This window comes from Grammomys surdaster, unplaced genomic scaffold, assembly GCF_004785775.1.
Source record: "Grammomys surdaster isolate TR1022 unplaced genomic scaffold, NIH_TR_1.0 97, whole genome shotgun sequence".
Lineage (NCBI taxonomy): Eukaryota > Metazoa > Chordata > Mammalia > Rodentia > Muridae > Grammomys > Grammomys surdaster.
In genome coordinates, this window is record NW_021604576.1 from 14,715,334 (window position 1) to 14,742,942 (window position 27,609).

Consider the following 27,609-nt stretch of genomic DNA (forward strand, 5'->3'; position numbering starts at 1 on the left):
TCTGGCTGAGTGTCCAGCATATGGGAACTGCTGATGTTTTGATTGCATTAATTAATGCACTTAGGAGCCTTCCTCTGTAAGAATCTGACTCATTGATCCAAAAAGCACACAAGCCAGTCGGCTCTGGAAGAGTCAGCATGAAGTTGTTTAGTCTAGTGCTTCTCAAATTTTAATGTGATTTACAAATCACTTGATTTTGTTACATCGCAGATTCTGATTGAGTAAGTGTGGGACGAAGGCCTGAGATTCTGCATTCCTAAGGAGCTCTCAGGTAACTCAATGTTGCTGTGTCTCAGCCAGAACGTGAATAGCAGTGATTGAAGGACTTTCTCTTGAAAAAGACTACACTCTTTCCTTAAGGTAAATTGACTGCAGTATGTTAAACATGACAGTTTCTATCTGCGGGTATTATAGGAAACAAAGTTCAATGCAATGTGATGGTTCATAGCTCTCTTTGTAAATCTGACTTATAGTTTGTAGTATTTGTAGAACGATGGAGAAGGAAGCTGCCTTGCTCCTAACAAAGAGGCCTTAGTCTTGATTAGGAAATTGAAGTGCCGCAGGTCCCCTCAATTGACGTCGCTGCCGGAACAAATGCATTTTCTCAGGTGAGCTCCTTAGAGGTTCACTGTTTTGAATAAACACTTCAGGTCTGTCCTGGCTTCCATCCCACAGGCTGAAAATGTTGTTTTTGAGTGTCCTTTCTTCTTTATGGCATTGAATAAGACTTTTCTATTCAGCAAGTTTTCATAGAACAGAATGTTGGCAGATCTGGCCATAATTTCTTTTGTGTGAGTATAGAGAAAGTAAAATGTTTCCCGTTGGCAGAACGGTAGCACGTTCCAAACTTACTGAACAGACAAGTTATAAAATACACTTGTCTAAATAAACAGTCATTCTTGGGATATAATATAGCCAAGAAAGGGACACCTCCGAAATGGCACTGGGAAATGTTTGATCGTCCTGAAAACAGGATGTGAAAACAGTGTGATGACAACCCACTCCTATTGCTGTCTGGGTGGCGGATGATACAGTCTCGAACAATGCACAAGGTAATCCTCAAGGGCTTTGCTTCTCAAGGTCAAGTTCATACTGGCAATTACAAAGATGTTTGTTGAAGTCACTTGAATGGCAGTATAAATGCTGCCATTTAACCAAACTGGTTGATCGGGTGACTTTATGAATTGTGCTCCTTACTTTTCTTTGAAAGAATCACTTGTGTGGAAAGACAAAGGAGTTATTGGACTAGACCAATTAGCCGTAAAGCTAACAGTCACTGGGAGATGAACCTGAAAGCATTCCCACAGAGCTGAGCGAAGTCCATTCACACTCAGTTGAACAGTTTTCAGCTACTTGCCGCCCGGCTTTAGGAACACACATCGCCACTGGCGTTCTTCTTGCGCGCCTTTCATCCAAAACCCCAGCCAGAGAGAAACAATCTTGACAGGAACTAGGCTTTTAAAGGTTTTATTTTATTTCTTTCTATTTTACTTTATGAAAAGAGTTCTCATTATAGCACAGGATAGCCTCCAACTCTTGATCTCACTGCCTTACTCTAATGTAGGGAGGGACGACGGCTGCTATGAGCGGGGTCACTGTACCTAACTTGACCGGTAAATGGTGAGCCTTTATGAATGGGTCTCTGTTGCTTACCGTATTCTTACTTTCCTCTGCTGCTTTAGATACCTATACAAATGACACAGTGTGGGAATAGGTCTGTCTGTATCACTTGGAATGAATTACAGGAACAAAACCAAAAAGGCCTATTTTTCTACAAAAAACACATATTCTATGAACATGGCATTTTAGTGGCCATCTTAAAGGACGAAATAAACCTAAAAAAACAAACTGAAATTGTAGCATGCCTTACAATGTTTGCGTGTGTGTGTGTGTGTGTGTGTTTCAAAACTATAAAACAGGTCTCGAGCATCAGTATTATCATAGATCAATATAAGAGTTAGTAAAATTTATAGGGTAGTTACAAACACACATCTCTCTTTAAATATTTGGCCTGGGCATCAGCAGTTTAGTGTGTGCTTTGTTCCTACTGAACTTAGTGAATTGTCCTTGGGAAAGCAGAAGATTCTGATTGTAGAAAAAAAAAGAGCCTGTTAATTAGTGCTTATAACAACGATTTTCTTTTGAAGAAAATCAACTATTTTTTAATTCACTCTTGTTTTTATACCCTAATATGGGTGTTTTTTATTTGGGTAGATGAGACTTAACAGGGAAGGCAACTGCTCTGTGACTTACAATCTAGATGTCTTTGCTACTCAAGGCTGTGGCAAGCTAACTCTTAGGAGTTTTTTTATTTCAGGTCTGCAGGACACCAGTGAGCAGGTCTCTTCTCTCTCAGGGCTTAGTGCTTTGAGGCTCCAACAACATGTTACTATCTGAAGAAAAGTTCAGCATACCAAAGAGCCACTTAAGAACACTGTGGCTGAGGAGAGTGGCACACGGCTTTACAGCCAGTTCTCCAGAGGCAGAGACAAGTGGGTCTTTTTGAGTTCAAGGCTAGCCAGATCTACATAGTGAATATGAGGGGAGCTAGGGTTAAATAAATAAATAAATAAATAAATAAAATAAATATACAAATCAGAAGTATTCTTTCTCAGCCATCACCACCATTGTGTGTATTAATAGTTAACATTAAGGGTTGCTTACAATTGAAGTTCCATATTTGAACGTGTTAAACAGTTTTGGTAAATTCTGTCTAGGTAGAGATCAAAACATTGATTTGAGTGATTTAAGGAGAATAGGAGAAGTTCTGATCTTGGAAACCAGATGATAATTATTGGCTGGACATTTAGATTTAATTTTAATATGTAAATCTTAGAAAACGTAAGCACCAAAGTGTTCAGGTATATAGATATCACATTCTGCTACGTAAGTTTCCCTGCTTATAGAAAAAAAAAAAGAAAAGGAAAGAAAAGGGTCTACGGCAAGAAAAAGAAAAACCTTACTCTCTTCTCTATTTGGCTACTTTTATGTCAATTTGACATAAGCTAGAGTTATTTTGGAAGAGAACATCTCTGTTTACCACAAGAACACACTCTGAGAAAGCCTGTGGTACATGTTTTTGATTGACGATTGATATGGGAGTGCCTAGCTCAGTGTGGCTGATGCTATCCCTGGGCTGGTAGTGGTATAAGAAGGCAAGATAATCAAGTCATAAAGAGCAATTCAATAATCAGTACTCTTCTATTATTCAATAATCAATACTCTTCTATTGCCTTTATATCAGCTCATGTCCTTTGGTACCTGCCTCAAGTTTTTACCCTGAATTCCCCAGAGGATATATAATTATCTGTAAGTTTAAAACAAAACAAAACAAAACAGAAGTATACAGATATGCAGAACTTTGCAAAGCCATTAACATTAGGGAACATATACAGATTCTCCTTGAGTTTCACAGGAAGAACTAGTCAAAGGTACTTGCTTAAAAGACCAATAAATGAAGACACATTCATGGGATACTTGATATTTCTGTATTACATCAATAAGAAAGCTTAAAGGAGAGTTCTAACCCCAGCAGGACCTTAGGTAAAGAGGCAGCAACACCCGCCCCAAATAGGGAGTAACTAGAACCCACAGGAATCCAGGAACTCACTCCTGACAAGAGGCATTGGTTCCTTCAGGTCTGTGCCTGAACATTGAGCAGATCTTGAGAGTCAGCTCTGTACTCAATCCCACAAAACCGAGAGAGGGGTGGACTCCCAGGAGCTCTAAAATGCTCAGGAACGCAGGATCATAGGATTATCAGATTTCAGGAGATTGATCACAACAGGATTTCTGGATCCCAGAGGCAGCCTGACATCCAGAAGCTTTTACACCCAGGATCTCAGGATCACAGGATCATAGAGACAGATGGACTCTGAGGAGTTCTAACACAACCAAGATAACAAGAAAGACAGGCACCAGTCAGAGACAGTAAGTGGAGGTAGCACTAAAGATAACTAGATGGCGAAAGGCAAGTATAAGAACATAAGCATCAGCAATGAAGGGTACTTGGCATTATCAGAATCTAGTTCTCCCACCATAGCAAATCCTGAATACCCCATCAGACCAGAAAATCAAGATTCAGACTTAAAAATCACTTCTCATGATAATGATAGAGGACTTTAAGGATATAAATAACTCCCTTAGAGAAGCACAGGAAAACACAGGTAAACAGGTAGAAGCCCTTAAAGAGGAAACACAAAAATCCCTTAAAGAATTACACAAGCAAACAGGTGAAGGAATTGAACAAAACCATCCAGGACATAAAAATGGAAGTAAAGACAATAAAAAAAATCACAACGGTAGACTACCTTGGATATAGAAAACCTAGGAAAGGAATCAGGAGTAATAGATGCAAGTATCATGATCAGAATACAAGAAATAGAAGAGAGAATCTCATGTGCAGAAAATACCATAGAAAATATTGACATAACTGTCAAAGAAAATGCAAAGTGCAAAATGCTCCTAATCCAAGACACTCAGGAAATAGAGGGCACAATAAGAAGACCAAACCTAAGGATAATAGGTATAGAAGAGCCTGAAGATTCCCAAATTAAAGGGCCAGTAAATACCTTCAACAAAATTATAGAAGAAAACGTCCCTAACCTAAAGAAAGAGATGCCCATAAACATACAAGAAGCCTACAAAACTCCAAATAGACTAGACCAGAAAAGAAATTTTCCCATCACATAATAATCAAAACAGCAAATGCACAAAACAAAGAAAGAATATTAAAAGTAGTAAGGGAAAAAGGTCAAGTAATATATAAAGGCAGACATAATCAGAATTGCACCAGACTTCTCACCAGAAATCTAAAAGCCAGAAGATCCTGGACAGATGTCATATAGACCCTAACAGAGCACAAATGTCAGCCCAGGCTACTATAGCCAGCAAAACGCTCAATTACTATAGGTGGAGAAAACAAGATATTCCATGACAAAACCAAATTTACACAATATCTTTCCACCAATCAAGCACTACAAAGGATAACAGAAGGAAAACTCCAATACAATGAGAGAAATTATCCCCTAAAAAGAGCATGAAATTAATCTTCTTCCAACAAATTCAAAAGAAGATAGACACACAAACATAATTCCACTGCTAATAACAAAAATAATAGGAAGCAAAAGTCACTTCTTAATATCTCTTAACATCAATGGACTCAATTCTCCAATAAAAAGACACAAACTATTGAATGGGATATGTAAACAGGATCCAGCATTTGCTACATACAGGAAATGTACCTCAGTGACAAAGACAGACACTATCTTAGAGTAAAAGGATAGAAAACAATTTTCCAAGCAAATGGTCCTAAGAAACAAGCTGGAGTAGCTATTCTAATATCGAATAAAATCAGCTTTCAACTTAAAGCTATCAAAAAAAGATAAGGAAGGACACCATGCTTGTCAAAGGAAAAGTCAACTAAGATGAACTCTCAATTCTGAACATCTATGCTTCAAATGCAAGGGCACCCATTTTCATAAAAGAAGCCCTACTAAAGCTCAAAGTACACATTGTACCTCACCCAATAATAGTGGCAAACATCAACACCCCACTCTCAGCAATGGACAGGTCATGGAAACAGAAACTAAAAAGAGACACAGTGAAACTAAGAGAAGTTATGAACCAAATGGATTTAACAGATATGTATAGAAAATTTCACCCCCCAAACAAAAGAATAAACCTTCCTCTCAGGACCTCATGATAACTTCTCCAAAATTGACTATATAACTGGTCACAAAACAGGCCTCAACAGATACAAGAAAATTGAAAAACCCCATGCATCCTATCAGATCACCATAGATTAATACTGGGCTTCAATAATGACAAAAACAAAGGAAAGCCCACATACACATGGCAACTGAACAATGCTCTACGCAATGATAATTTTGTCAGGAAAGAAATAAAGAAAGAAATTTGAGAATTTTTAGAGATAAATGAAAATGAAGACACATCATACCAAAATTGTGGGACACAATAAAAGCAATGCTAAGAGGAAAACTCATAGCTCTAAAGGTCTACAAAAAGAAATTGGGGAGAGTATACACTAACAGCTTGACAGCACACCTGAAAGCTCTAGGACAAAAAGAAGCAAACACACCAAACAGGGGTAGATGGCAAGAAATAATCAAACTCCTCCATTGTTTGTGGGATTGTAAGCTGATACAACCACTATGGAAAGCAGCCTGGTGCTTCCTCAGAAAATTGAACACAGTATTACCTGAGGATTCAGCTAAATCACTCCTGGGTATATACCAAAAAGATGCTATAACATATAACAGAGACATATGCTCTAGTATGTTCATAGCAGCCTTATTTATAATAACCAGAAGCTGGAAATAACCCAGATGTCCTTCAACTGAGGAATGGATACAAAAAATGTGGTACATTTACACAATGTAGTACTACTCAGCTATTAAAAACAATGAATTCAAGAAATTTTTAGGCAATGGATGGAACTGGAAGTTATCATCCTGAGTGAGGTAACACAATCACAAAAGAACATACATGGTATGCACTCACTGATAAGTGGATATTAGCCCAAAAGCTCACAATAACTAAGATACAACTTACAGACCACATGAAGCTCAAGAAGTAGGAAGACCAAAGTGTGCCTGCTTTGGTCCTTCTTTGAAGGAGTAACAAAATACTCAAGGGAACAAGTAAGGAGACAAAATGTGGAGCAGAGACTGGAGGAGGGACTGTCTGGCTGTATTGGATATATGTTCCTGACCCACCTTTGCGAGCCTATATCCTTGATGGGACAAGCTACCTTGCCTCAAGTTTTTAGGCCTTTTGGGACAGAGAATTAAAAAGAGAAATTATAATGACTCTTCTATTTTTTCTTAAAGATGACCAGTAATTCAGTCTCAATCATGTACTGTTCTATAAGTCAATCTAATATTGGAAATAATAGTCTTCATTTGGTAGGCAGGATCTGGACATTTTCAGAGACATATTTGGAAGTTAGCTGCGGTTCTCTATGATGTTATGATAACAAGAGATAAAGTTGGGACAGGATCTGAATTTCAAACAAGGGTTAGTACATGTGTTAAGGCTCTTATAATTGTCAAGCTACAATTCATTTAGTCTCTTCTACAGTATTTATTGTAAGTTGCATTGACTGTATACTTCCTAATTGTGTTAGTGTGTTGAAACCTGGCATATCTGCTATGAGGCTCTATCAACCAGCTTTTGTCTTATTGCCCTGGGTATTAAAAAACCTTGATTCTCTAAAAAAAAAAGCTTGAAAGTGCTAAAAGAAGTGAGTTTGGTTTTAAGTAGAAGCAAGAGTGTAGTGGGCTTGATTATTGCTGGTATACATGTTTTAATTACATTAATTGTTAGCACCACTGCTTCTGCAATAGTTTTGACACAAGAAATTAAGACAGCTACTTTTGTTAATCATCTAGCAAAAAATGTTACTAATGTGTTGAGTATACAAGAAGATTTATATAGGTGTTTCGAACTACGGATTGATGCTCTATAACCTATTCAAATTATGGAACGATGTTTAGGGTTTAAGAGTTAGGAGCCATCTCAGTTGTCATGCCAAATACCACTAGAGTGGTGTTACACCTAAAGTTTACAATGACAGTCATTATAATTAGAAAAAAAGTATAAAGACACCTGTAGGGTATTTGGCATAATTATAACTCCTCTCTGGATGTTTTAACTTTGCATAGTAAGATTATGAACTTAAAGAAAGTTGCTCAGTTGCTCTTTGATGCTGCAGAAAATGCTGATAAAGTTACCCATGGCTTGATGTCAGTATTTCCATTTTGGTCAAGCTTCAAGAATGACATATATAGCTTGATCAGGCTAGCCCCTTTTGTGTTGAGAATTCTTTCATTCCTGTCCATCATGTTAAAGGCTGTCTCTAACTACATCAACAGGTTGTCAGCCAAAGTACATGACTTGAAACTGAAAACAGACCCCCCAGCCAGAGCTATTAATTTAACAGGCTGGCAAGCCAAGGATAGGTAAGATTCTGCACAAAATCTTACCAACCTAAGACATAAGTGCATTGGTTTTGATAATGCATATTTCAAGATGGGTAAGGAAGGCATTCTTGTCAGAACAACCTAAGATGGGCTCAGTCTGGTTTATCCAATAAATAAGGGGGGCATGTGGAGAGCTTTTCGGGCTGACTGTCAGAAATCTGACATTGACCAAGGAAAAAGAAGTGGGGTGCTTAGAAGGAATCTGACATAGGCCAAGGACAAGGAAATGGACTGCAGGCAGGAATCTGACATTAGGCTAGAACAAAGAAGTAACTTTAGGCAGAAATCTAAACCCTAGGAGAGAACACAAAAGTAATTACAGGCAGGAATCTAAAACTTAAGCTACAACAAAGAAGTAGGCTTCAGATATGAAAATGACTTTGGGCTAGGACAGGGAAGTAGGCTCAGATATTTTGTTCATCCTGGTAAGCCTTTAGAAATAGTGATCACAGGAGTGATCGAGGGGACTCTTTTTACTGTCCTGCATGTTCTTTGACTATCTGGGTTTATTGTCTTGCTTGTTCCTTGACTATTTGCATCTATTATATTGCTGTTCCGCAACCTAGAATTGACCTTAATACTTGCATGTAATTTAAGCGGTATAAAAGCAAAAAAGGAGGAGGAGGGATTGAATAGGGGATTAATGGGGAGAGGGGAAAGGGGAAAGAGGATAACATCTGAAATATAAATAAATAAAATATTGAATTAAAAAAAGAATGTTAAAAAAAGAAAACTTAAAGGAAACATACTCTATTGTTACAATGAGGCGTTTTAGATGAGTGGAAGAGACTTGGAGAACCATAGACACTTTTTTTTTTCTTGCTCACATCTAAGTGATTTACTATTTTAAACAGTACTGTTTTATTTATGATTGGGATATTTTAACTCCTGCATGCCCTTGTACTGACTTTTGAAAGGGAAAGGGAATCATCATTGCCTCAGTTCCTTCAGAATGACTTTGTAGTTAGTATCCTATGGTTTAGATTACTCAGTTTTGCCTCATTACTTTCTTTCTTACTTAACATTTTCAGAATATAACCCCTTCCTCTTTTATATATAAACTGCTCAGACTTTACGTAGCCAAGTGTTTTCAATATCTTGTACTTGTAAATATTTGTTGAATACTCAAAAGGCAGGCTTCTCTGGTAAGGCTTCCATAAACCCAAGTTGAGTGCTTTTAGACAAAGATAAATTCTTGCTTGTCAGGAGTGTTTGCAACAGACATCACAGGCTTTTTCATAGAATCATTTAGGAACAAAGGGAAGCTAAGAGGTAACTGTGGAGGTTTAGGTATATTTTGTCCCCATAGATTCATGTGGTCTCATGGTTGGCCATATGAAGTGCCACTGTTTGGAGGTGTGGCACAATTGGAGAAGATGTGGCCTTGTTGGAGGAAATGTGTCATTGTGTAGGCGGGCTTTGAGGGCTCTATATTTAGGCTCCTATAAGTGCAGAAGATAGTCTTTTCTAGGCTGCCTACAAATGACAGTCTTTTTCTACTGCTTGCACATCAAGATGTAAAACTCTTGGCTCCTCCATTACCATGTATGTCTAGATGCTGCCATGCTTCCTACCATGATAATAATGAACAGAACCTCTGAAACTGTAAGCTAGCCCAAAGTAAATGTTTTCCTTTATAAGAGTTTACTTGGCCATGTTGTCCCTTCACATCAACAAATTCTTTACTAAGACAGCAACTTAAGAGAAATGTAGAGTGTATTCAAAACGAAAGTAGGCTTGAACCTGTATGCAGCATACAGGCTGAAGTACAATGTTACATAAAGTCTTGCTGTTTCCATGACTTTAAGACATTATCATCAGTGATTCATTTCTGTGTAAGAACTAGAGTGGATGAAGAAAACAGACTCCATTGTTATTGAACTGAGGAAAAAAAAAGGGGGGCTCTATTAAGAGATCCTAGGCAGCTTGTAGGGAATTTAGAAGAGCTAAAAAGTGAAGTAGAGAAACTTCAGGTCTACATAAAAGAAGTGTGAGATATCTTCAGCACCTGTAGAAGGGAAGGGTTTAGAAGGCTTTGGAAATGGTGTTACCTTAACTTTCTCAAGGCAGAGGATAGTTGAAAAAGGGGGATAACAGAAATAGAATGACAGAAAGAGTTATTGGTGACTTCTCAGACTTGAAGGGAAAAAAGTATAAAGGAGCTTTCAAAGACATATCAAAGTCAAACAAGTATGAAATGGGCTTATTTTATTGAGCAAACTGAACACAGTATTTTCTAAGACTCATTTAAGATCACATTTTCCATTTAATTCATTAAAGGTTTTAAAATTTTTGCTTTTTTAGTATGAATTATCCATAAGATTAAAATATAGAATTTTCATACTGTAAATGATGTTTTAGGCCAGCTAGAACATCAACCTCTATTACATTATTTCTTAAAAGCTTTGAGGACTCAACCCCACACAACAAATATAGCTAACTGAGGAAGATTGGGAATGGGAAAGGTAGTGTTCTCCAGGAAAGAATTTACATTAATTTGTTGTCCAGTTTTAAACTTTCAGCCCCCCAAAAAATACATTTATGTAACATTATATGGACTCAACAGGTTACATTGGAAATATATATATATATATATATATATATATATATATATATATGCATACAATAACAGTTGATGAAAAAGAGGCCATGAACCTGTAGGAGAGTGGGTAGGGGTACATGGGTAGGAGAGAAGAAAAATAAGGGAGACATGTTGTAAATTAAAAATATTTAAAGAATAATCTTTGCCAATTAACTAACATTAACCATTAACTACTAAGCCTTCTCAAACATGATGCTGTGAATATGTCTTAATAAATACTAGGATATAAAAATTGACAACTCTTTTTTATGAATAAGTGATTCTTAGAAATCAAATGTTTTATTTCACTGGGATAACCACTTATAAATTTCTTATCCAGCTATTAATTACTTATCCAAGTTACTTTTATAGCTACATTTAGCTTGCAAAAACTAGTATCTGGATAACCAGATAATGGGAACAGTGAAAGTCATAAAGCCAGCACATCTGCCTGAGAAATATCCAGCAAAGCTGGGCAGAGTGATGCAATTACTGTCATGCAGTGTTCCACTTTTTGTCATCATATCCATGTGTTGCATTCATGTGGGGGGGGCTTTGAATGTTTGTACAACTTGGGATACTGGATAGATGGAAATTTTCTTAAAAATCCTTTATGTCTTCTCCCAATGGTACTGCTTTAAAGCTTCCCAGGAAAGTCCTGAGCATACTACCCCTCACTTCTAGGGAGATACCCTTACCGTGCCCCACTTTAAGGTCTTCCTTAACACCCTGAAGGATGTGTCTCAAAATAACAATGCCAAGAATTTCTTTATGAGTGTCTCCAAAATACTCTTAGAACTTCTGCCCTTGTACTTTCTCAGGAACAAGATAGTCAGAACATAGTAAACTTACAATGGTAAATGAGATTCAGTGGGCTAGAGGAGTCAGCAGCAGAGCAATGTAAAAGCCTCTTGTTACTATACATGTAGGTGACTTTGTAGCATATAGGATTAGGGGCCACATATGGATTGTCCCTTGAGGAAAAAATACAGCAACACAGATTGGCCAGAGGTATCTCTGCCCTAAATAGGAGCTTAAACTGATAGAAAAAGAATGGCATTGATAAATGATAAAAGAATGAAAATTAAGATTTTCTTTCACAGAAAAGTTATCTCATACAAGGCCACTGTGGGGTCACATGACCAAGGGACAAAAAAAATTACCAAGATTAGACATAGAAATAAATTCTACAAAGACATAAGATATAAAGATTACATTATGGCAGAAATTGAATAATAATTGCAATAGCTTTGGCCTGCAGATGTTTCTTATGCCTAATGACAGTTAGCATTCTGACCATTAAAAGTTGAGAATACATTGCTTTGGGCCATGACAATCTACCCAGGCTACCTTGGAAATTTTCTTTCTGTCTAGTGCCCTTGAAACCACAAGATTCTTAAATATTGGGTTACAGGGTTGATGAAGGAAAATGATTGTGAAAGATAACTCTGTTCTGTCACTATCAATGATGACTAAACTTATTACCAAGAGGAAGTTAAAAACATATGTCCTTGGAGAAAAATGATATCATCTATGTTTTGGAGCAACATGAATCTATCTCTGGCTACTGAGTTCAATATAAATAAAGGAGCACCCTGACTGCCAGTCAGTCAGGGTGCAAGATTCCCCGCTGACTACCATTGCCTGACTCTTTATCTCCTCTGAGAGACCAGGCCATCAACAGGGCTGGCTCCCAGCAGATATCAAATTAAGTAGTTGTATTATAGTTATGAAATGCAATGCAAGTTGTGTTTTTCATATATTCTTAGTTTGGGCATTCTTGTTATAAACAGCCTGGTGCTCAGTGAATAAGAGTAAAGCAAATAATACTATTTAAGGAAATATCTTGAGTAATAGAAAAATGGTCATCCAAACCAGTGATCTCAGCCCTTCCTATCCTATGAATTTCTTCATGACCATTATAAAAGCTAAAGATATGAGTCCAGGAATATCATAAGACCATGATTGGCCATGGTTTTGCAGGATGTATAGACAGTTTGAGGGCTATTTTCAGACATTGGGTCATAATTTGTGATTGGTCATAAAAAAGAAGTGACAAGTGTTTCTAAAATCTCAACTTTAAAACATAATTCAGTTTTGATTCTTTGAGTTTTAGAGGCTAGATTTCTCTGTGTAGCACAGGCTAGTGTTGAATTTGTGATACTCTTCCCTAAGCATATCCAAAGTATCAGGATATAGTCATTTGCCACCATTCCTATCTTTCAATATTTTTCATCATATGACATTTCAGTTTGAAGGCTATAACCTTTTTTACTTGCATGGACGTCAACTGTAAATTGCAGATGACATTAATCACCTCACAAAATTATGAGGATTTCCTTTAGTATGCATCTAGCATAGTACCTGTCATAAACATTTTTATTTAGTGTTAATTGACTCACATATTTATTCATTTATTCATCTTTTGGTATATTAATAAGATGTCTCAAAACCTCTTGATCACTTTGTAAATGTGCAATTGTGTTTAACAAATATTTATTGGATACTCACTTTGTATTGGGAGTCATGTTAAATTAATAAATACATGCACTAATCCTCCAGGGAAATTTATAATATAGTGCTATGTAAAAGCATAAGTGCAATGCATTGCAAGTGATATAAGTGTGACCAAGACAGGAGGGTTACCCAGGAGCAGTGTAACTGATGCTGTGAGCTATAGAAGAATCCATACTGAAATTGGTATTCATGTATGAGCCAGTAATATGGTAATTAGTAAACATTAAGATTGCTAACTACATTTGTGATTTTGTTACATGTATTACCTAACTTGTTCCTTAATCTGCTTAAAATAATCAACAGATGTTGTCACTGAGCTAAAATAGGATGAACAAAATTTCAAATGCTATCCAAGGAGTCATTAACAGAATTTGAATGTACTTATGCTTCATATGCTTTATTAACCATTTTTTTTATTTTTATTTTTTCTCAAATCGTAATTCATTCACACAGGGGTTATAAACACAGAAAGGCAGGATGTGGGGAAGGGAATGACACTGGAGTGTGGGTGTTCAGGGGGAATACAGATATCTTCAGAACTGGGTATCGGCTGGGTGAAGATTCAGGGGACAAGTCACTATGACTCTGCCTATGACTCGCTTGTCCTTATCTAAGTTGGTATTGTCTGCCAAAGCTACCTATTTACAAGGTCTATGACTACTCAGGCTTGTAAATTTCCACAAAAGCTGCCTGTTTACATTAGCTTATAGCCATCTGTTTCAATGTTTTTCCACTGAAACCCAAGACTTTGTGTTAGTATACATGTATGACAGGCCTATTGCTGATTTTAGGCCTATGGCGGATTTTAGGCCTTCAGTGTGTAAGCAGGGCTGCCCCTGACATCTCCGCCCTTCTCTAAGTATAGAAGGGCTGTGGCAATTCTAAACTTGAAAAGGCGGGGATAGAGGCCTGACCTCCAGTATTTGAAGGGGACCTTGTAATGGCTCCAGTCCCCCTGTCGTTGTCCAGTGAGGCATGAGGGCCATACCCATCCTGATGTCTTTTTCCTGGAGAGGGATACTTTTGACATCAACCCCTATGCAGTCAGGCTTGTCCCTCAGGGAACCCAGATAGATATTTTTATCTTTTATTTATATTCCCTTGCAGTGCTTAGCCTTGAAGCCTAAGCAAGAATTCAGATCGCTTGTCAGAGGGGGTTCTGGGTGGCCCCTCTCTGCTTGGTCTAGGGGCAGAAGTCCCCCCTTTTAGGTTGGGTGGAGATGGGTTTTGGAAATACCCTGTATAAAGTAACAACCTCATTTTGAGTCTCGTGGTCCTCCATAGCTAACTTATGATAATGTATCTGAGTAGGCTTTGCTACCAAATTATTTATCTGTTGTATCACAGAGTTAGTCTGCCTATTTGAGGGCCAGGGACCAGCAGAAAAAAGCAAAAAGAACCCAAATAATTGTCCCAAGATGGGAAGAAATAGGGTTGACAACCTTGGAGAGGCTGAAAACCAATTCTTGTACCAGCATTCATCTGTCTCTTTCTCTCTCTGATTTTCCTTAGGGCCTTCACTACCTATTTCATGCTCTCTTTAACCCTCCTTGTCTTGTCTCTGTAAAGGCAACCTTGTTCTTTAAGGGCTGTACACAGTCAAGAGCTATACACAGCTTTTTCTACTGTGATAGAGTAAATCGAGTCCCATAAGGATCTTTGCGATTTTAGGAGGTCTCTTCAGACAGCGAAATGAGGGATTTCTTCAGATTAGTGATGTCAATCTCTAGCTGTTTGGTGTTCTTGTCAGTGGCCCTTCATTAACCAATGTTTAAAAGTTGAGAATATCACTTTAGAAAAGTCAAGTGGCTATGACACGTGTATGAATATATGGAATAGTGTACAAGGAAACCGAGGGAAAAATTTTATAATGCCAATTATAAATATATGTAATAAATAAATTTCAAACACATAGAATAGACATCCATTCACAATAGGATTGATGGGTTGTGAAAAACAAAAAGAGAGAGAAGAACAATCATAATTAAACATGTTTCTGAGGTATGGACTTGCAATCTAGTGCACATAGGAAGTGAATGGGTGTGGAAAGATGGTAAAACCTGCATCAAATAAACTAGAGTATTATCAAAGCCAGTGGATATACAAGAGTCTAGAGAGAAGATCAGAAGTATATTCAGATGTATTAATGTTTTTTCAGACAGTATTATGAAAATATTAGATTATCATATATACAGAAATAAAATTAAGCTGTAATTATTTTGACTAAAATTTGTTCATTTTTCCAAAATATATGCCTGTGGATTCTTATTTATTTCTTAATAATTAAATTACTTGAATTACTTACTTATAACAAAACTTATAAATTTTCCTGGAGATTTAGTGCATATATTTATGAATTTAATATGAATCCTGGTACAAAGTGAACATACAATAAATATTTGTAAAACACAATTTTATATATATTTCTTGCTTTGAGAAAAATCTATAAACTGGGTCCTGTGCTAAACTTAAAGAGTTCTACAGTAAAAAGTTGGGTAAAATTACTTACTGAGTCAATCAAACTCAATGGTAGGACATTGGTTAATTTAATGAAGTTTATTTAGAATAAAAACCAATGAAAATGAACAAAACAAAGTAAAAATTACATAAAATCCCTTTTTTGGATTTTGTTACTGTTTTAGTAGAACCACGATGGGATTGTTAGTTGCTTCTTTTTATTACTTTGTGATTAATTACATAAAATTTCTCTGAATGATTTTTTTCTTGTAAGTCTCTTGTTTCCTATTGTAATTTTCTGATGACTTCTCTGGGTATCTAAAGGAAATAGATGGAAGTAGATGAAAATTTGGTCTTATTTCTAAAATTACTTGTCTTAATAAAATGCTGTAGCAATATTTCCCATATCACAAGGTTAAGAGTGATAAGATATGCTAGAACAATCAGAGTTTAATTTTGTTATTCATGATTAAGGCATGCATTCTGTATTGTGAGACTTCCACAAGTTTGGGGCAAGAAAAATACATGCCTTAATGTAACAGGAAAGAAAATCTATACCATTAATTTTTTTTGTTTTCATTAACTTATGAACTATAAAGCAAAGCTCTCTCTGTGTGTGTGTGTGTGTGTATGCACACCCTACATATTTTTAGAAGCAGAATTTGCATATCTGGAAGAGTATTAGTCTGTACTGTCCACTCAACAATTTGTTTTCTTACTCTAAATATGTTCTGTTTTTTTTCACATATATACAATGATTAGAGAAAAAAAAACAACAGATCATTTCATTAGTCAGTGTGAGCACAAAGGGAAATCCATGTTAGAAAGATTTTGAACAGAGTAGAGCTATCCATGAGGTCATCCAGCCACTAATCTTTTCAATATGAGTTGTCTGCAGAGGTGTTATGTTCTATACAATGCTATTCACCCAGCAATCTTTGTCTGCTAACTCACTAAAAATATGCTGACTGTACATTTATAACAGAAATAAAATCAGCAGCATGGTAATAGGCATTATAAAATATTCTACCTTAGCAAACGGTTTAACAGTGGCATCCCTTATAATCCTGAATTTCAAGAACCCGAAAGATGCTCGCAGTTTTAATTATAAGCAAACAATTTATGGGTTGTAACTTATCTGCTGCTTTGATGTTTGACTTTTGACAACCTGACCACATTGGAGTAAGCAGTTGTTGGTCAAATGAAAGGCAGGTATTAGAATGTATTTGACTTTAAAAAAAAAAAATGATGCTTCAGGCTCAAAGTTATTTCTTCTTTGACTCATTCCTTAATAATAATATAAAAAAAACTGTTAAAGTTTTCATCGATACTGCTGATTATTGAAATACAATTCTAGCAGAAGATATCAGGAAGATTAATTTGTGTGGAATCCATGTTGAAGAATCTCAATGCCAAAAATTCCAAGTTGAGGACTGAGCTGTGTATTCTGTGAAATCTCTTTCCCAATTATTTGACTACTTAAAGAAAATGAGTGGTACACAAAAAAAGAGGAAACTAGAATATGAGATAGGTGCACATGGAAAGATAATTGTAATTTAATATGAATTAATGACATTTTGTCATGTGATAAGAAAGCTAGTCACTTAACAGCTGTGATTGTCTGTCTTGACTATCCATTAGAAAAATAAGATGAGAAAACTCTTTAATGTCTTTTAATTGTAGAGAACTTTCCTCATGTGTAAGCAAGTTTTGCTTAATATTTGTCTCCATTTACTAGAAACCACAGAATTATTAGAATAACAAATATTACAGTTTACATTACTAACAATCTTATTGACTTATGTTATAAATTGTTGTATATAATTAGTTCAAATGATGAGACCAGAACCAGAAGATATTTATCCCACTCTCTTACTCTAGAAGAAGGCATAATTAAGGTCTACCCAATGTAAACACAAATTTTCCTACTTTGAAATGAAGAAAGAGGGCTGGAGAGATGGTTCAGTGGTTAAGAGCACTAACTGCTCTTTCAGAGGTCCTGAGTTCAAATCCCAGAAGCCACATGGTGGCTCACAACCATCTGTAATGGGATCTGATGTCCTCTTCTGGTGTGTCAGAAGACAGCTATAGTGTACATAACGCAATTATGTATAGTATACATAACATAATTAAAATCTTAAAAAAAAAGAAATGGAGAAAAAAATCACTATGAAAGATAGGGCTGCATTCTGTAGGAAGTTTAGGGTTAGAGTCACAATTATATACCTCAGATGTTATCCTTTTGTTGGTCAATTAAAGACTTTTTTCTTTCATTTTGCTGTATAATTGCTATGACACTCTTTCCAGGGAAGGCATATGTTCTGCATATCAAACTCTCATGAGAAATCACTGATATATAAGTAAGAGTTTTTTGTGACTTTAACTTTGGTGACTTATGTGTAAATGTGTGCATGTGTCGGGATATATATATATATATATATATATATATATATATATATGTGTGTGTGTGTGTGTGTGTGTGTGTGTGTGTGTATAAATAACACATAACATATATTATATATGTATGTATAACATATATATATCAGCAATGTCTGATAATTTATGTGATATATAACTCTCTATACATTCACAGAAGAACATTTGTGAAGCATCTGTGGCACCACACAGGCTACATAGATAAATTGTGTTGATAATTTTTTTCTACAAATAATGAGAACTTAGGTTGAATTTAATTAGTGCTATCACCCAGTACATTTTACAAATACACTCTAAATTTTCCCATTTTAAAATAGCAGATTGAGGTTGTCATCACATGATAATTAAATTTATGCATCTTTCTTTTTAAAGATACTTAATTAGGAATAAACAGAAACCCATAATATGAAGCTCCTGCATTTATCCCAGGTTAGGTTCAAACTATACCTAACAAATCTAATATAGCAGCTATTTCTGTGATTGCTTCTTAGAAATTTAGATGACACAGACTTTTATACAAAAATCCTGAAAAATATCACTAGCATCAATAGAAAAATGAAGGCTATGAATGACTTCAAATCTTAAAGGTAAGTTCAAAGAATTAATCTTTATATTTCACAGATGAAATCTTTGATCAGAAATCTCTTTTAACACAACATTATGATTAAAATCCTTACATTTTGTATGCAAATATAGAATGTTATAACCATCTACTCTAAGTTAGACTATTTTAAATCCATTAATACATTCCTTGGCTCCTTTGTTCTTTTCTCCTTTATGGAATTTTGTTTTTTCATTCTTAAGACATATCATACTTTTAAGATCAAAGAGCTATATTTCAAGTCAAAAACTAGTTACCAATAAATAGTAGTTACCTAACATTTATTGAGTGGCTATAGCTCTGTGTTCACTCAGTAGGAACAAGAAAGACAGATAGAATGCAGTCAAAACAGAGAAGAAATAATGAAAAGCAAGAGTCTTACATAAAGAAGTACCCAGACCTGGTATTAACTTTAGCAAAGAGAATTGTAATTTTCTTGAGCAGGGATCTGAGACAGTGAGGTGGTGTCCTGACAAATTATTTGAGACTTCATGGCAAAACACTTGATCTTAAGGACAATCTGCTATGTACAGGGCAATGCTACTTAAGGTTAAAGTGATAAATGCAAGTGAATCAGATACTGTGTCGTCCACATTCAACTTTACCATTAATGACTCCGCACTGACAAAGTCAGTGGATATGGACCATGGTACTTCCTTCATGTGCCTATATACAGAGTGAACAATTATGCACAAATTATTTTTATTTTGAGGAAAATATTCCAAATTAAACTTTGTTATAAATAGATTTGGTCAGTTTTCTTGTACTCTCAACCCTGTAAGAAATTTCTTCTCATCTGGCAGACATATCACCTCTTAAGGACAAAATGTGGAGATATTTACAATGGAGAAATTTAAATATATACATATTCTAGATCTATTATTACCTTTTCAACACTATCATTCATTTAAAATGGATGCCTACTTTCATATATGTATAGTACTCAATCAATAATAAAAATGCTATGATTTAATGGACAAAATGCCAGACTATTTCACATGAAAATCCCTTCTCCATTTTATGGGAAAGATGCCAGACAGAGGTAGAGGAGTCACATTTGGTGTGCATCTAATGTAGCTACTGATAATGGAACCAATAGAAAGGTACCAAGGGAACAGCTGTTCACTGCGTAGCATGCCGCCTGGCCTGACCATCATACGAAGCCTGGGATTTGCAGCTGAGTTCAGGTACTTTGTTTTTCTTCATAGCTGACATTGCACGGTGAAACACACAGCCATTGTGATTGTTCTGAGAGAAATATTCTGTGGTGACAACAAAGAAAGGAGACACCAAGGAGGGAGAGATTCACCACTGTCGTTACTTCTCCTTCATGGTCACTACTAAGTTCATGTTCTGCTATTGATTTTATCCATAGGTTTCTGTTTATTGCTCTAGTTGGTGGTGTGAACCTGGCAGAGTGTGGCCTAAAAATGAGGCATACTAAAGTCTGGTGCAATAGTCAACTTTATTCAGAACATCAGACAGTTTATATTCTGAGGGTTAAGACAATCATATGAATAAGATGTTCGGTCACCAGTACAAGATACTTGTGGCAAAAGCATGGGTTTTCCAGAGAGCCATACAAATAACAACAGCAGTGTAAATACACTTTTATCTGCTATACCCGGGAGGAACACAAGAACACATTCCTAGAAAAATTCTATGGTTTTGACAAAACTGAGGTCACCGGACTCTTATTTTCTTCTCTTAGAGTTTTCTAAAAGCACTGAGAATTCTCACATGCCTCTACTCTTGGACTATGTTCTGACAGGTTACCAATGTTTTGTTGGTCTCCGAATATTGTTTGGTAATACATGAAACAGAAAAAAAAAATGGTGTGAAGAAATTGCCAGAAATTGTTTTCAACAGTAAAATAGTATAAATTTTTTAATTAAAGAAATTTAATTATTGGTAGGGTTCAAGATTTGCACAATAAGACTAATCAATTAGTCTATTGATTTTCTTTGTAGATATCACTATATCCATTTCTTTTAGCCCAACTATATATTATATCCTTCCCCAGATTCCAAATATTATTTATTAGAGCAGAGAAATACATAAGTGAAGACATGAGTTGACTTACCCTCTTAAAAGTCCCTTTCCTGTCTGCTTCCCTCCAGCTGGTTATTTATTCTTTGTTTATCTGTTAAGCACTGACCTTCTGTTGAACAAGTAAAGGTCACTTATATTATCTCTCCATCCTTACTGTATCTTCTGTTAGTGGCTTTAATCTACTGATAGACAACATTGACTCTTAGACTAACAAGATGTGAAATGAGAGTTGTTGGTGCTTTTTTATAGCACATATTTTCTTGGGGAAATAATAAATCCTTATATAATGAATTAATGGTAATTTTGAAAGCCTACAGAAAAGAGCAATTGAAATTGTGGGAAAATGTTGATACAAAGAAGATATTGCAAGTTGTACTGATGTACGAGATGTGGAGGAAGAGATTGAAAACTGCAGGTCTGAGAGTAAAAACTCAGCCAGAGAGTACTACTATTGGAAGTTGATAAGATACGTGGTCTGCATTCCAACTAACTGGAAGAAGTACTTGGGCAGTAAATCCCACATGCTAATCTTACTACATGACCAGCATGAGCACAGGCTGCTGTCTCACAAACTTTTGGAATCCTTCCTCTGGCTTTCCTCTCTGTCTAAATTCATTTAAATTGAAACCCACTCATAATCTCAACTTATTTGTCTATAAAATGATTATGCATGAATAAGTATAAATTTGGAGATGGTATTAAGAGTGCCTTAGAAGGAAACTAGTGTTTGTATTATATAAAGGATTGAATTTACCACAAGTATTTTCAGCAAAAGTTTAAAAATCAGAAAGTAAAGTAAATGATGAGCACTGTCCTCATGGACGACATTCCTCCCAGCGACTGGAAGAAGGCATCAGAGAGAACAGGCCGTGAAGAATACATTGGGTTGCTATTGAGTAATGGGCACACTTCACAAGGATGGAGATTGAGAAGGACTTGAAATAGAGAGGGGAGCTTGGGGTAGGAGGAGCCTAAGGGCACCTCACCTGCACCTGCTTGTAGAGCTTGCTCCACCTGCAAGAGGCCCAGAATAATTCAAAATTCATCTGCAAGTGAGATCATGTGTTCCCCACCCTTTCCCTTTAGAGCCTTTTCATGGTTGAATGGCAGCAAAATACTGGATTCCTTTTTTTTGTTTGTTTGTTTTGTTTTGTAAAGAAGTTCCATTTTATATTTCATTGAAAAATGATAATTGTATGTATTTATGTGATACAAAGTGATGCTTTGAAACATGTGTGTATTATGACATTCAGTGTGACACCAGGCTTGACCTCACTCTGGCTCTAAGGATTAATTCTGAGTACGATGGAAGGTGGTATGAGCAAGAGAATGCTTTTTCCTCCTTGTTCTGTGTTCTTTGTTGTGGCTCTTTTAAGTAAGTCACACCCAGTTGAATATTTTTTTAACTCTATTAGTATAGATATGCATTATGTCTTTAAAATCCTTAGAGTTTTGAAAGAACAAAGAAAGAGAATGGCAAAATCATTTTAGTCTACTTTGTTTTAGTCACTGAGTTTTGTCTGAAACCCAGTTTGTAAGTTCGGGTGAGCGCATCAGGAAGCATTGATGAAAAGACCACATCTGTCCTCTCAGAGGGAAAAGGGAGAAAACGATATGTCATCACAAGACGTGCTGAGTCCTGTCTTGAGGACAAGACTGTATTTCTAGCTGTGTATTTGTTCATTTATTACAGGGTTTGGGAGAAAATGGCAGGGAAGTAAAGAGAGAAAGTAAGAGAATGAAGAAGAAAAGGGAAAGGGAAGGGAGGAGAGGAAAGATACAGGAGGGGAAAGAAAGCATCGCCTGAGGTCTCAGTGAAACTGAAATGTTCCTTCAACAGGTTGATGGTTGCATGGGATCTGGGACCCTGCACAGCATATTACACAGCTTTAACACACTGAAGATACTGTTAAGAAACAAATGGTCTGCTCCATTTCTGCACCTGTCTTGCATGCTTGTTAAATAGAGACAGATTTTGTTCTCTGACTCTATCAGGTCACTTTTTCTTCTTTTCAAGAGTTTGACAATAGACAGATCCACGTAATTAGTTGTTCTGAGTACATTTTAATGTAGATATTTAAAGTCTACAAACGGCATTTTCAACTGCTGTATTAAAACAATAAGAAGTGTTTTCTTAAGCAGGGTACAATTGACTGTGAATTCATCACAGTGAAGGATTAATGTCAGTGGGTAAATGTCATTGGTTCACTCACACAATGCACTGTGAACATTCAGTTCCTCTTCTTCTCTGCTGACTGGGGTTCTGGGCCCTGTTCTCTGCCAATACACTCAGTTTTGTCACTTAGTGGAAGTACAATAGATCATGTTGTATGTGGATTAGGTTTTTTTGGGGGGGTTGTTTGTTTGTTTTTATTTTTGGGTTTGTTTTTGAAAAGCTTACTCTTTTGAGTCTCTCTCAGTAAAAATAGTCTACATCCATTTGGTTTTTCTTTTGAAAATTGGTAGAGTCCAATAGATATGCATTGCATTGGCTACATTTCCTGTTTATGTGACAGACAGGGACTCATGAGCAAGCTGGACATTTTCAGTAACATTGAGATATTGAGATATTCACTGAGAAACACTGGGACTTTTGCAGGGCATTTAAAAACTCTCTATGGCCTGATTTACTAGGTTCAGATAATTTATTGAGATAAACATCAAACAGATTTTTTACTCACTGGGTGCAAAGGACCAGATAGAAAACATCTTAAGAAGTAGGTGTTTCAAACTATAGCAAAATTTAACTTCACACATTTAAAATATGACTATATCATATAAAATATTACACATGAAATTCTTACACACACACAGACACACACACACACACATACACCTAATACAAAAACAATTCATCTTACACAGTGTGAAATTAAAAGCTTTTAACAGTCAGACAAAACTTTTTTTTTCCTTCTTTCTGGTTAAAACCAGTACAAAGAGGACAATCACTTAAAACACTTCTTTGGTATTTCCAAAGATTCTATTGTTCAACCTGTCTGCTCAAAATTTTACTCCTATAGAAGAAGAAATGAAAACTCCAACAGGACTTAACTCTTTCTTCAATAATAGCGAGGGAATTAATTTTAATGCACTAAATTCACAAGAAATTTCAGCAATAGAAAGATGCCTCTCAGTCTTATTATTTAATTGATCTTTTTGGAACAGTTCATTTGTACTCCAGAAAAATAATAAAGTAGGCTATTAAGTTCTTTCAAATGTATGAAAACAACAGTGACTAATACCCAGAAATCTCTTTATGAATGGCTTTTGTATTTGAACCCTCTAAATTCTAATCTCTAGTAGGTGGTTCTGGGCTTACGGTTATTATTATTTTAAGCTTAAAACTTCCTTAGTAGAATTGAAGTAAGTTTGATTTAAATTCCTTTTATTCATTTAAGATTGCCTGGAATGAATTCTACTTGCACAATGTAAAATATGTTAAATTTCAAAGCATTATACTTTCCCCTTCACTTTCTGTCTATAGTTTAGAGAAAAGCACACTATCTATGAGAGAAGCATGTGAATACTTGCATGCATACACACATACACACTCACAAATGACCATGCACACACCTTTTTACACATGTGCATACAAGTGGACACAAACACACACAACACATACACACACGTGTGTGTGTGTATGTGTGTGTGCACATGCATGTATGAAGAAAAACTGGTCAGTCAAGAGACTAGATTCTATTTATTAGGCCTTGAATTAAATGTCAATTTCTTTTTGCTTCCAGGTCAATATCTGTTAGGCACTGAACCAGAAAATGTTTTTTGCCTGACTCACGTCAACATTTTTGGAAAACAGAAAATGGAGGAATGTAAATGCCTATATCAAAAGCACCATAGCAGTACTGGTGCTGTGTACTGGCTCCTGTGTTCTCACCAATACATGGTATTAGCATCCCTTCTTATTGACACATCTCCATGTGTCTATGGCCACATTACAGAACACATTGGATTTTGGTTAACAAAGTACCTTTACCTGTGTTTTTCTGTCATTCAGATAACCTGTTCTATGAGACAGTAGTTGGATTTCTGGGTGAGAAAGCTATTTTTAATTTATTTGAGCACTGATCTGCTTTTTCTTTTGAGCTGATGTGCAAAAGTATGCTTTGGATTCTATTGTATAAGTTGTGTGTTGGAAACGAATTTAAAAAAGGTTATAGCATCATGCTCTGACTTATCTCTCTTTATAATGATTTAATAAATTGAGAACCCTGGATTATAGTGAAAGGTCAATATAAAACTTTCCCTCAGTCAGTTAGCATTGAAAATAATTTTTTAAGTGCTATCTACCTCCAATGACAAAATGTGTTTCTTTTTCTGTACTCTAAAAGTTTTTTTATGTGAACTTTCAAAATTAATAATATATTACATATCTTTAGGCATATAAGCTGTGGCTCCATAGTTATATTTTAATGTGTATGTAGATACACATAAATCTGTGGATTAAATGATGTATTTATAGGAAAGAGAACACTGTGACTCTGTTTATGAAAGTGTAAATTAACATGACAATCACAGAAAGTAGGGGAGAGATTCTTCAACATAAAAGAATATAATGCTATCTTCCAATCCTAGTAGTGAATACATATGAAAAAGAAATCAGATTGTATGTTGAAAAGACAGCTGCATTTTATAAAAGTTATGCACTATTCATAAAAGTTAAAAATAAACCAGCCAAAAACTCACCTGAAGAGCAGATGAAAAATATAGCACATATGGACAATGGAATAGTATTGAGCCATAGAAAACTCTGAAATCTCTTTGGTTGCAAAAACATGGATGGAACTGAAGATTAATATGTTAAGTGAAATAAGGCAGAACACAAAAAGAAAAGATCTGTGTATGTAGAATCTCTTAAAAGTTATTCTCATTAAAGATGAGAATACAGTTGTGCTTATTCAAAACAGGAAATTACAAGGAGGCAACGATGAAGAGAAGCTTATTAATGGGTAATTTGTGTCATTCATTCATTCATTCATTCATTCGTTTGTTTTGAGATAGGGTTTATACTACATAGCATTTGCTGGAATGGAACCTGCTTTGTAGACTCGGCTGGCCTCAAAATCAGAGATTCACCAAGTCCTGGGGTAAAAGTATGTGCAACCTTAATTACACTTAGATAAGAATAAAAGAAGTTCTGGTGAGCAGTATAATAATCACAATCTACTAGAAAGACTTTGTATATTTTCATTTGAAGGTAAAAAGGAAAAGAAAATGGCATGTTAAACAGAATGTACACGTCTAACCTGGAAATATTTTACATACATATGTATGGAAACATCACATGGCACTTCATAAATATACACAATTTTTGTATCTTTATGTATCAGATCAAATAAATTTAATTTAATGGCAAAAAGATAGTGTATAGAAGAGTTTCTTTGTAATAGAAAAAATTACCTAGTGATGATGAGATGGATTGTTACATGTTCTTGCACTGGAATAATATGCAATGAAGATCATCCTGTAACTCACAGCTATGCAGTGAAATGTTATAGATGTGGTATATAGTAAAGAAGCCAGTAACTAAAAACAAGAGATATGGGATTTTCTTTAAACAGTTCTCATGCCTGATAACTACGTGGTGGTTTCCCTTTGGAGATGAGATGGTTAGTGCTTGAAGATGGCATGAGAAAGATGCCTGGTGGCTGGTAACATTCTTTATCTCTAAGAAACATGTACACAGCTCATTATGCTTGATAAAAATACATCAAACTGCATGCAAAATCTGCCTCCTCTATAATACTATCATAATATTCCTAAATATTATTGGTCATATTAATAGGACTTTATCAATGTGTGTCAAAGGTATATGCATGTTCATATATGCATGTGTTTACAGGTAAAAATATATGTGATGCCCACAAGCCGACTCACTCTGTTATTTTCTGAGACAAGATCTTTTGCTGAATCTGTAGCTCACTGCTGTACCTAGACTAGCTAGCCAAGGATCTCAAGGGAGATGTTTGTCTCTGCTCCCATCTCCAATCCTGGCATTGAATTTGGGTATAATCACATCCAGCTTGAATATGGATGCTGTAGGTCAGAACCAAGTGCTTCATGTGTGTGCAGCAATCACTTGATTGACAGCCATTTCCTGAGCCACAGATAAATCCTTTCTGAAGCTAATATTTTAATCTCATGTAAATTCTTTGACATACAGGCCCCAATTTACACCCTAATGCAAAATAATCTCTGTTTCCATGTTTACTTCCCACAAGAGCCCTAACCAGTTTTAATTCTAATTTCCCTGATCAAAAAACAACAAACAACCCAGAGCAATCTCATCAAAATGTTCTACACTTGTTAAATCATCTACCTACTTAGAAATTACTACTATTTCCCTTTAGTAGTTTGTAAACTACAAATCGTAAAACCCTTGAGTATACATATTGTGGTATGACTTACATGTGGGATGTAAGTCAGTGCAGAAGGGAATGAGTTACATTACATCACTTTGGTTACTATGTGGATTTAGCTTTCATATGGTACTTGTTTGTTAACTAAAATTATACCACATTTTATATCACAGATTGTGAGTTTAAGACAGGCCAAGCATGTTCCATTAAAGGGAGTAGCAACAGCAAAACATTGGGAATTCAAAAGCAAATACCAACTTTACTGCAGTTTTATTCTATGATCACATATACATTATCAATCTACCTCTTTGCAATTCCTTAAGATAAAGTTTTTCCTTCCTCAAACAATCTCCTTTGTTTTTTAAAACATTTTCCAGGGAGAAGATGCAGAAGAAACATTTACTCTATATTCTGAAGGTTTCGCGGAAATTATGAAAATATGACAACTATCACATTGAAAAGTTTGGATCCTTCAATTTAGCATTAAAGAAATATCACAATAGTAGATATGAAATGGGTGACCGGCACTAATCACAGATAAGATTTCAAAGGAGAAAAAGATTATCCCAAGTTTCAAGGACAAGTAAA

At 35.7% G+C, this 27,609-nt stretch overlaps 1 long non-coding RNA gene across 1 annotated transcript; it reads left to right on the forward strand.

Annotated features, from left to right (window-relative positions):
- The first annotated feature begins 242 nt into the window (after nt 1–242).
- Nucleotides 243–27,609, forward strand: LOC114631389. The gene is made up of 3 exons (XR_003712952.1): nt 243–360; nt 474–608; nt 27,399–27,609. It is a non-coding gene; the product is annotated as an uncharacterized LOC114631389 (long non-coding RNA).